The sequence below is a fragment of the Eubalaena glacialis genome, chromosome 5, assembly GCF_028564815.1.
Source record: "Eubalaena glacialis isolate mEubGla1 chromosome 5, mEubGla1.1.hap2.+ XY, whole genome shotgun sequence".
Taxonomy (NCBI): domain Eukaryota; kingdom Metazoa; phylum Chordata; class Mammalia; order Artiodactyla; family Balaenidae; genus Eubalaena; species Eubalaena glacialis.
In genome coordinates this window covers 122,793,163-122,804,957 of record NC_083720.1, presented here as the reverse complement: position 1 = coordinate 122,804,957, position 11,795 = coordinate 122,793,163, and the positions used below count along the sequence as shown (strand labels likewise).

Sequence of the window (11,795 nt, the reverse complement as noted above, 5' to 3'; positions counted from 1 at the left end):
ATTGTGGGTTTGTATCTGAATTCACATATTGTATAGTGCAAAAATCTCAAGTCAAGAATTCACTGTAAAGTAATCCCTTACTGATAATAACCCCAGGTTCCTGGATAAAGCAAATAAAAATACACTGTAAAAATCAAACTTCCAACCAATCCTATGAGAATTCCTGCAAACAAAATTCTGAGGAAAATGAATAGCTCATAGACAAAAATAACAAAATACATAAGAAAAAAAGTCACCAAGAATGAGAACTAGTGGAACACTATGTTCCATAAAACAGTCCTATAATAAATTCAGATTGTGGAGTTATCTCTGGTGGCCTTAATGTGTCAACCTGGCTAGGCTGAGGTGCTTTTCCCAGAATTCCCTTTCTTGAATGCTTCCTGTTAGGGTAGGCTACAGGGAAGTCCTGGGATTTGGAAGGCAGGAGGGAAGCAGCAGCCATTTTGTAGTGCACACACACAGGTTGCTTTGCTGACTCACCTCAATGTGAAGCATCAGCAGGGCCTGCAATTGCTCTACCTTCCCCTCCATCCTTCTTTAGCTTTTCTAACTCCTAGGTAAAGCATGTGTATATAGTTCTGTGACAAAGGACCCCAGCTTCTGCAGAATACCCTTGTCACCAATGACAGAGGCAACAAGAATGGATACATGTATCCGTCTACCCTCTAGGATTCCAGCCCATGCTGGTGAATTCCAGCCTGCTTATGATCTTCTGTTCCTGCCCTGTAGACTTAAAGCTCCAGATTCAAAAGTAGAAACCACAGCCTTGCAGAGACTACTTAGCTCCCCAAATTGCGTAAGCCAATTCCCTGTAACAGATGTGTGTGTGCGTTTGTGTGGGTGTGTATGTATTTCCTAGCAAGGGATTTATGGTTGTTGTTTGAAACTTGACTGCTACGTTATCAGACATGAATTATAAAATGACCATATTTAATATGTTTAAAGAAAGGTGAATCACTTCTCGGTCTTTTGGCTAAGATCAAAAGTAGTATCTGTTCTTATCAGTTTAATATCTGACATGTCCTCTATCCGAGGACAATATATTATTAGAAAGGAATGAAGTACTGATACATGCTACATCATGAATGAACCTTGAAAACATTATGCTAAGTGAAAGAAGCCAGCCACAGACAGCCACGTACTGTATGGTTTTATTTATGTGAAATGTCCAGAATAGGCAAATCCATTGATAGAAAGTAGGTTAGTGGTTGCTAGGGGCTGGATGGGTTAGAGGGAAATGGTGAGTGGCTGCTAAATGGTCCAGGGTTTCTTTTTGGGATGATGAAATGTTATAAAATTGATTTTGGTGATGGTTGCACAACTCTGTGAATATACTACAAACTAATGAATTATATAATTTAAATGGATGAATTTTATGGTATGTGAGATATATCTCAATAAAGCTGTTTTTTAAAAACAAAAAAAACTAAAGTAAAAGATAAAGTAAATAAAAGGAGCTAAAACTCAAAAAAAAAAGAAAGGTGAGAGGGTTCTGCTTGTGCTTAGGATGTAAAAAGCTGCTAGACAAAGTTGCTCCCATTCTAACAACAAGAAAAAATTGTATAATCAGTAAAATTATAACTTTTCTAGAACTCACCAGAGAGATGAGGTCACAGGACAACCAAGAAAATTGAATTCCAGAGAGTGACAATCCCCTCTGCAGAGAAGTGGGACTTTTGCCTTTGAGAGGGCATGAGTAGAAGAGGTCATTGCCATAAAGGTGGATAAGAAGAAATCAGCTAATATTGCTTAATAAATTCTTAAAATCAGTACAGGCTGATGAATCAGTTTAGAATAACTGGGAGTCCCTGACACAAAGAGAATCTGCACTCACTTGCAAGTTCTTTTCTGCAGGCTTCTACTAGGTCAAAACTAAGCATAGGGCAGAAGACTCGAGAAAGTCCCTGCTGATGTGCAATGGTAATTGACTGATGCAGGGGGAAAAATGCATAAAAGACTGCCTGCTTCCCTAGATCCTTCCTTCTTTGGAGCAAAAGCTTTGTACCACTTGTTAGGGGCAGCAAAACTTTATGAAAGATCTACTGCTTGAAGAAAGGGTAGAAATAAAAGCCCTCTGCTCCTGGGGAAAGCACAGGAATACCTCTTGGGCTCAGATTCCTGTACTGATATAAATTAGAGGTCTGCTACCACTGGAGAAGGGGTAAGACCACCATAAATGCAATGCAGAGTTTGGCTACCATGGGGGAATATGGGCAGAATTGCAGAGAAAGTTCCACCCTCTGAGTTCCAGGGTCACAGGCTTGCCTAAGACTACAGCTGGATCAGGATAACTGATAACCACCTTTGTCCCCACCACTACCACCAGGAGCCTACCATTAGTAACTATCAACAACAGTCTTCCACTGAAAAAAAAGAGACTTCCTCTTCAGTGCAAATGTTAAGGGACTACTGGAAGCTATGGGTAGAGCAGGAACACTGCTAGGTCACATGCTGAGCACAAGGTAACCGTAACCCACTGCTGGCTGAATTTTAATCTTGTATCACACTGAAGATAACAACAACAAAATCCAAGTTTAGTTCAACCTGTGACTAGATGGACCCAGTGCCCCACACTAATGGCCTGACTGAAGAAGCAGCATGCCTATTTCCAGACATAAGGACTATATATGTCTCAGTGTCTACAGTTCTTCAATACGTAATGTCTGACATTCAATCAAATATTTGAGTCACACAGAAAGACAAGGGAAGAACCTACCCATTGTCAAGAGATTAGGGAATCAACAGAAGCAGACTCAGAGATTACCCAGATGTTGGAGTCCTCAGTCAGGGATGTCAAAATAACTAGAATTAATATGTTAAAGGATTGAGTGGAAAAGGTCTATAACATGCATGAATATATGGGGGAATTTTAGCAGAGAAGTAGAAAATATAGAGTCCAGTGGAAATGCTAGAAACTTAAAAAAGTAATAGAGATGAAAAAATCTTTTGATTGACTTGTTAGCAGAATCAATACAACTAAAGAAAGATTTAGCAAACATAAAGATAGGCCAACAGAAATTATACAAACTGAAACACAAATAGAAAAAAAAGAGTGAAAAAATATAATAGAGCATCCAAGAGCTGTGGGACAGAATCAGTCTAACATATATGTAACTAGTCTCAGAAGGAAGAGAACAGGAATTCTCTGGTGGTCCAGTGGTTAGGACTCCATGCTTCCACCGCAGGGGGCACAGGTTTGATCCCTGGTTGGGAAACTAAGATCCCACAAGCCACATGGCATGGCCAAAAAAAAAAAAAAAAAAGAAGGAAGAGAACAGAGTAATGATGATAATAATAACAATGATGATGATAGCTAACCTCCGAGAATCCCAAGCAGGATAAATACCAACACCACACACACACTTAGACATATCATAAACAAACTGCTGAAAACCAAAAAGCAAGAAAACACTGAAGTCAAGAAGAGAAAAAAGGAAACATTACATAAAGAAGAACAAAAATAAGAATCATAGCAGACTATCAGAAACTACACAAAGCCAGAACAATGAAGCAATGTCTTTAAAGTACTAAAAGAAAACAACCTGTCAACCCAGAATTTTATACCCAGTGAAAATATATTTCAAAAATGAAAGGAAAATAGAGACTTCTTTCAGAAAATAAAAGCTGAGATAATTCACTGCCAGCAGACCTGAACTACAAGAAATGTTAAAGAACATTCTTCAGGAAGAAGATATATGATATTAGGTGGTAGTTTTTAAACCTACACAAATCAATAAAAAGCACCAAAAAATTTTTAAAACGGTCAATATAAAGAGACTTTATCTTATTTGTAAGCTCTTTTTTAAAAAGAAAAACACCTGACTATCTAAAGCAAAAATGATGATGTATTGTGCATTTTATAACATGTAGAAGTAAAATGTATGACCAACATCCTACCAAAAGTGGGAGGAAAGAATTTGAAGTATAAGAATGAAATAATGCCCTTTGCAGCAACATGGATGTACCTGGAGATTATCATACTAAGTGTAGTAAGTCAGAGAAAGACAAATACCTTATGATATCACTCATATGTGAAATCTAATTTTTTTAAAAAATGATACAAATGAACTTATTTACAAACAGAAACAGACTTACAGATATCAAAAACAAACTTATGGTTACCAAAGGGGAAATGTGGAGGGGAGGGATAAATCAGGAGCTTGGGATTAACATACACACACCACTATATATAAGACAGATAACCAACAAGGACCTACTGTATAGCACAGGGAACTCTACTCAATATTCTGTGATAACCTATATGAGGAAAGAATCTGAAAGAGAATAAAAAATATATATACATATGTATATAACTGAATCACTTTTCTGTACACCTGAAACTAACACAACATTGTAAACCAACTGTACTCCAATAAAAATTTTTTTTAAAAATTGATTCTAAAAGAAAAAAAATTTTTGAAACATAGCACTGTAAGATTATTACACTATATAGGAAGTAATATAATCTTAGTTGAAGGTAAACTGTGATAAGTTAAAGATGGATATTGTAAATCCTAGAGCAACCAATAAAAAAATTAAAGAGATGCAACTAATAACACAAATGGTGGTAATAAAATGAACTCAGAAATATGTGACACAATTAATCCAAAAGAAGGTGGTAAAAGCGGGGAAAGAGAACAAGGAACTGATGGAAAACAGTAGCAAGATGTTAGATTTAAATTCAATCATACTACTAGCTACATTAAATATAAATAATCTAAACAACACAGAAGTCAGAGATTGACAGATTGAACAAGCAGCAAGATCCAACTGTAGGTTGTCTATTTCTTCAAATAAAAAAAAATGCAAGGCAACTATGAAAACATGTGCATGGAAAAAGAAACTCTTTAAGAGGAATAAGCATATTTAAAAGTGAATAAATAGGCCTTCTAAAAATTAAGAATATTTTTTTAAAGATTTTTTTTTGATGTGGACCCTTTTTAAAGTCTTTATTGAATTTGTTACAATATTGCTTCTGTTTTATGTTTTGGCTTTTTGCCCATGAGGCATGTGGGATCCCAGCTCCCCAACCAGGGATCAAACCCGCACAGCCTGCATTGGAAGGCGAAGTCTCAACCAATGGACCACCAGGGAAGTTCCAAGAATATAATATTCTTTAGAAAACAAAGATAGATTATAACATATAATCAAAAAGAGAATTAGTGAACAGGAATAGATTGGAAAAATTATTCAGGAGTCATCATAAAGAAAAAGGATAACTGTGAAAGTGAATTTATGAGAAGTTATAAGAATAGAGTGAGAAAGACTAACATAAATCTAATTTGATTTCCAGAAAGAGATAAGAGAGAGAATTTGGCAGAGAAAATATTTGATGACAGAACAGTTAAAATTTTCTTAAAATACAGCACTCAGAGATTCAAGAAATCTTACAAATCCAAGCAGCATAAATCAAAAGAAATCTACAACCAGATGCTTCATGGTAAAACTGCAGAAGACTGAAGTCAGAGAGGATTTTAATGGTGGTCAGAGGATTGAAAAATTGGACAGACACATAATTGTTCATCTTTCAAAAGAAAGCCAGGGGCTTCCCTGGTGGCGCAGTGGTTAAGAATCCGCCTGCCAATTCAGGGGATACGGGTTTGAGCCCTGCTCCAGGAAGATCCCACATGCCGTGGAGCAACCAAGCCCGAGCGCCACAACTACTAAGCCTGCGCTCTAGAGCCCACGAGCCATGACTACTGAGCCCGAGTGCCACAACTACTGAAGCCCACGCTTGTGCTCTGCAGCAAGAGAAGCCACTGCAATGAGAAGCCTGTGCACCGCAACAGAGAGTAGCCCCTGCTCGCCACAACTAGAGAAAAGCCCGTGCGCGACAACAAAGACTCAACGCAGCCAGAAATAAAAATAAATAAATAAATTTATTTTTTTTAAAAAAAGCCAGAAGACAGTGAAATAATAGTCAAAGTACTGAAGAACCAATGTCTCCAAAAATTCTTTGGTTACTATATTTAACACTGAAATGTTGTAAATATTTTCTTTGAGATTGGGAATTGAGATAAGGGTGCTCATTATCACCACTTGTGTTCAATATTATGCTGAAAATTCTAGTCAGTGCCATAATTCAAGAGGAAAAGTAAAAGCATAGAGTTTCAAAGGGAGAAACAAAACTATCATTACAGATGGTATGGATGTACACACAGAAAATGCAAAAGAATCTATGGGTAAATTATTAAAATTAACGAGAGCTTAGCAGTGCAGCTGAATATAAAGTTAACATACAAAAATGAGTTGCATTTTCATAAATCTGCAACAAATAGATAAAATGAACTTTTAAAAATGTCATTTCCAGTAATATTTTGAAAATGTACCTAAGATAAATCTAACAGAAGATGTGGAAAACTTTTATGGAGAAAGCCATAAACATTTTACTACATATTAAAGATGGCCTAAATAAATTGACATGTACATCATATTCCTGGATTAGAGGACTTATTATTGTGAAAGTGTCAATTCTTGAGAAAGAAGAAGGTAGGGAATTGCCCTACCAATTATCAAGTTTGCTGTAAAGTTATTGTAATTAAGACAATGTGGTTTGACATAGACAATCATTTGATAAATGATTTATCATTTGATAAATGATAGAGTCGCTATTGCAGTTTAGTGCAGAGTGATTGTACAGTTCATTGCACCACTGAACCAGCTTCAAGTGGGGAACAGATCTAAATGTGAAAGGCAAAAAATAAAGCTTTAAGAATATCACAAAGGAGACTATCTCTGTGACCTTGAGGGTATTAAAGGATTTTTTTAAAGATTTTCTTTAATGGACAATTTTAAAGGAAAAGTTAATAAATCCAGTTACATTGAAATTAAGAATTCCTCAAACGTTATCATGAAAGGGAGTAAAAAAGCAAACTGTAAAGAGGTAGTTGCAACACATATTAGCACAAAAGACTAGCATTCAGAATATACTAAGAACACTACTGAATTGATAAATAAAATGAGAAAAAAACAAGATAAAGCTGAGCAAAGATAGATAGATAGGTAGATAGACGATAGATATTATTAAAGAAGAAACTCAAATGACAAACACATTAAAAATACTCAACTTCATTAGTAATTAGAGAAATGCAAATGAAAATCATAATAAGATACCATTAAACACCCACCTGTTTTGCAAAATTTAAGAACTGTGGCAATATAAAGTGTAGAAGAAGTGAATCAGTGAGAATTCTTACGTACTTTGCTGGGGGTATAAATGGGAATGACTGCTTTGGAAAACAATGTTTCATCACTATTAAACTTGTACATACACTGCAATTTCAGTAATTTCTCTCCAACGTATATATCCTCGATCAACTCATGTTCCTGAGCACCTGGGTACAAATATAAGAATAATCAAAGCAGATTGTTCTCACTAGCTCCAAACTTAAAACAACCCAGAAGTATATAAACCACAGAACGGTAAATAAAACATGAATACAACCAATGAAAATGAAGGAACTACATCTACACGAGTGAATAGCAAAATTATAATGTAGAATAAAAGAAGCAAGTCATAAAAGTATACATACAGGGGTTTCCCTGGTGGCGCAGTGGTTGAGAGTCTGTCTGCCAATGCAGGGGACACAGGTTCGAGCCCTGGTCTGGGAAGATCCCACATGCCGCGGAGCAACTGGGCCCGTGAGCCACAATTACTGAGCCTGCACGTCTGAAGCCCGTGCTCCGCAACAAGAGAGGCCGCAATAGTGAGAGGCCCACGCACCACGATGAAGAGTGGTCCCCGCTTGCCACAACTAGAGAAAACCCTCGCACAGAAACGAAGACCCAACACAGCCATAAATAAATAAATAAAAAGAACGTGAATTTCTTTAAAAAAAAAAAAGTATACATACACTATGGTTTCGTTGATAGAAAATACAAAAACAGGCAAGACTAAAAAATATTATTTAAGCATGCACACATGGGTGGCAAAGATATTTTTTAAAAAGTGAATAATAGACATAAAATTCAGAGGAATTGTTTTCTTTGGGGAGAAAAGAAGGGAACAGAATTGGAGAGAGGCCTAGAGAAAAATTCTAATATACTCTTAATGTTCTAATTTATAACTTGGTTGACATGTGAAAGGGTGTTTTATTATTAAAAATGTACATACGTATTTTAAATGCTCTTACGTTTATATGAAAGATTTCAAAAGAAAAAAGGAAAAACAAATTTAAAAAAATAATGAATCTTTACTTCCAGCCAAGATGGAGTAACAGAGACAAGACACTCTACTGCCTGAAACAATGGACCAAAAAATGGACAAAATATATGAAACAATGGTTTCAAAACACTGAACACCAGGCATTGAAGGAAAGTGATCCCTGAAAGGAGAGCCCTACAACTGGCCCAGCTTACTGCTTTGAGAGAATTTCTAGCTGGAGAAGCAGAGGGGGAACTCAAGCAGAGCCCAGGAGACTCCCTGAGTTGAGATGCAAGAAAGTCCTGAGAGACAAAAGTGGCCAGGGTTCACAGGACCAAATACCAGAGAGAGGACAGCTGCATGGAGAGAGAACTCCAGAGACCTGCAGAGTCCCCTTTGAGAATTCAGTAGAATTCTGATGAATGCATGCAAGTGAGGAAACCACTCAAGTATGGGCAAAGTACCACCTAAAAGGATCAAACGGTATAACACTGAGTGTGGGAAATTTTACACCCTGTAGGATATTTATTGAGGCTCCTCTACGCTAAGCAAGTTAACAAGTATATCTTAGCTTCACAAAAACCTGTGAGATAGATAACACACTCATTTTACAGGAAAGGAAGCTGAGGCTCCAGAAGGGAACAGCTTTTGCAGAATTACCGAACTAGTAAATGTCAGTGCCTCGATCCAAGATTAAGTCTTCCGACCAAAAAACACGTGTCTTTTTGCAGTTTGCTGTGCTTTCTCTCCTTGCACCATGGTCTGTGGTTGACAAAATTCAGAATTATCTTTCCTTTATCTTACTTGCTGGAAATCTCTCTTCCTTCAATAATTACTTGAAACTGGCGCTCAACACTAACAATGCACGTACTCAACGTTTTTCATAAATGCTGCAGTTTTTCTTCATCCTTTCAAGGTCAACTTTCTTTAGAGGAGGGTTATAGTTTTATTCAAATTATTTAAAAAATGAATTGAGTACCTTCAGGGCACCAGAACAAACTTTGTAAAAACATTTACACAGAGTGTTAAATATTGGGGTTTTTGGAAATGATTGTTTTCTACAAAACCCTTTCTGTCTCCAAGAATGTTAGTTAAATCCAGAGGCTTTAATTAAGTCATCCCTAAAATCAGCATCACATCACATCTTGCAAGGTTTGGTGGAATGGATGAATGAAATCCCTAATTGAAGAATCATGGAGTTCGGGATAGTGTGGGCCATCTCAAATGGAGCAATACTGTGAATACAAAATGTCACCTGCCATATCAGTAAACAAAGGCTGTTGCAGCCATCAAGCCATCACATTACAGCCGCCCAGATGATGAGCCCTGAGGGAACTCAGGACGGAGACAATGCCCTCAGCTGTAGCCACACCCACAATGGTGCACCCTGAGGAAACTCAGGATGAAATAACATAGGATACTGGCCCCAGATAGCTGAGGTGCATATCAAAGGAATGATTGCAGTGAGCCCAAGTTTTGCATCTTCCCATACAAAGAAAAGTGCTAAATTCCCTAACTTGATATATCTGGTTTTCTTTAATTGACAGTAATCTTTTGATTCCAACTACCTGGTCTATTGTTGCAAAAACTCTTATATATCCTGGCTCCCCCCTTGCCTCTTCGGAACAGTCTCTCAGAATTACCTGAGATGCTGTGTCCCAGGCTTAAGTCCTGAGTTTTGTCTGCCAAGTAAAACATGACTCTCAACTTTTAGGTTATGCATTTTTTTTCAGTCAACCATACCTAAGGGGTATCCTTAATCTGGACCACTGAGTCCTGAAACTAGACCCAAAATTTCACATTTTTGTTTGTGCAGTTTTCCAGGAGGACTCTAACAGCTTTCTTCAGATGCCCAGTGGAGTCTATGATCCAGTTAAGATAAACTTTTACTCAGTACTAGTCGTTCTCAAAGTGTGGTCTCTGGACCAGCAGCAAGAGCATCACCTGGGATCTTGATAAAACTGCAAGTGCTCGAGCTTCACCTGGACCTGCTGAATCAGAAACTCCAAGGGTGGGGCCCAGTGATGCATGTTTTAAGGATCCCTCCAGGCAACTCTGATGCTCGCTCAAGTTCAAGTTTAAGAACACCACTCTCTACTTCCCTTGGATTGGTCTCTGTTCTCATCCAGCTGAAAAGGCTTCCCTTATCTCCTCAGAGAACTCCCTTTTTCGACCTTGTTCAAGCTCATCTCTAATTCTACCGAATGGCAGAAGCTTTCCAAGCCCGGAGGAACTAAATTCAATTTCTCCCATCATCTGGAAAAAGCCACCTCCCCCAACTCCCACCCTAACACAGGATATTCACATTGTTTCTTAAAAGAAAAATAAATAAATACAGAAACCCAGAATCAAAACTTCAAACCAACCACAAAAAGTACTTGGTGTGTGTTTGGATAATATGTGCATAAATATGTGACATGTTTTAGAGCTTAAACTTCTGGACTAAAGGAACTATCACTTATATATACTCTTGGGCAACAGAGGAGCTAAAGACATTTTTTAAACACTGGGGAATAGCAAAAATATCCCCAAATCATGATTCTGTCTGATAATCTGCTATAAACTCACAGGGCTGGGTTTAATCGGTGTCCCTGTAATTGCCTGCATTTAAAATGTTCATCAGAGGTTGTGTCCCCGTGGTGCTCTAGCTACTGCATGGAATATATGACAACTCTGACCCCTCTTCCCATGGTCGCCTCCCTGTGGCATTCTGTGCATCTGGCTTAGCTTTCCTGGGAAGAAAAACTGAAAACTTTCTTGGTCCTGAGCCATGCTCTCATCTGGGATAAAGATTAAGAAAGAGGAAGGGAGCTTTTGCTCAGATTATAAATGCCAGATGCTGCCAAATTAATGGTCTGACACAGCCACGTCGTGCTTACTTCAAACTTTTGGTTCTCAAACGTCCTTTCTACAGAATGTGCTGGTAACTGTCAGGAATCATGGAGGAGTGGCCCCCTGCATTCATGAACACTCACTCTAAGATTGCCACCGATAGAATAAAGGGAAATCCTTAGACCTTATTGCGGTTTATCAGCTTTCATGTAGCCCAGAGTTTCCCAGATTGGACTTCCATACCCCAGGGAACCATGAGAATTGTTAAAGAGGTCACCATGGTGGCTTCAAGCCAAGAGGACATATACCACCATCGACGAAAGGCATTTTGCCTGGGACTTAGTATTGACTGATAGGAAACCACTCAGTTGTTATAAATGAAAGAGCTCTTTGATCGCTTTCCTTGCAAAAACTGAGGAAGAGTAAATGGGTCAAAGCTAATGTGTATAAAGAAAGTAGCAAAAAGAAATGTGAGTGATAACAAAATAAAAAGGAGAGAAAATATAGTCCGAGAAGAGAATGTAGAGAGAGAGATTAAGCAGTGAAGAAAGGAAAACAGTGCAACAGAACCAACTGTTTCTAAGCGAATGTTTTTAATCACAGTAATAACTTTAGGCATGGCCTCCAGGGGAGAAATAGTTATGAAGGGGTCTAAAAAAGATTTATTGGATCAGTATTACTGAATTTTTCTTTTGCCTTAAGCTCAAATACGTTTTGGCCAGCACTGTTCCTGAGCCTGTCTTTAGGTAAAATTTTGAAATTTTTTTCAGTTGGATTTTGTTCAAATGGATTTTAATTTTTTTTAAGTATTGCCTTAAAA

The 11,795-nt window shown here is 37.7% G+C and overlaps 1 pseudogene; it reads left to right on the top strand.

Annotated features, from left to right (window-relative positions):
- Positions 1–953: 953 nt before the first annotated feature.
- Positions 954–1,066, top strand: LOC133092873 (U2 spliceosomal RNA; annotated as a pseudogene).
- Positions 1,067–11,795: the final 10,729 nt, after the last annotated feature.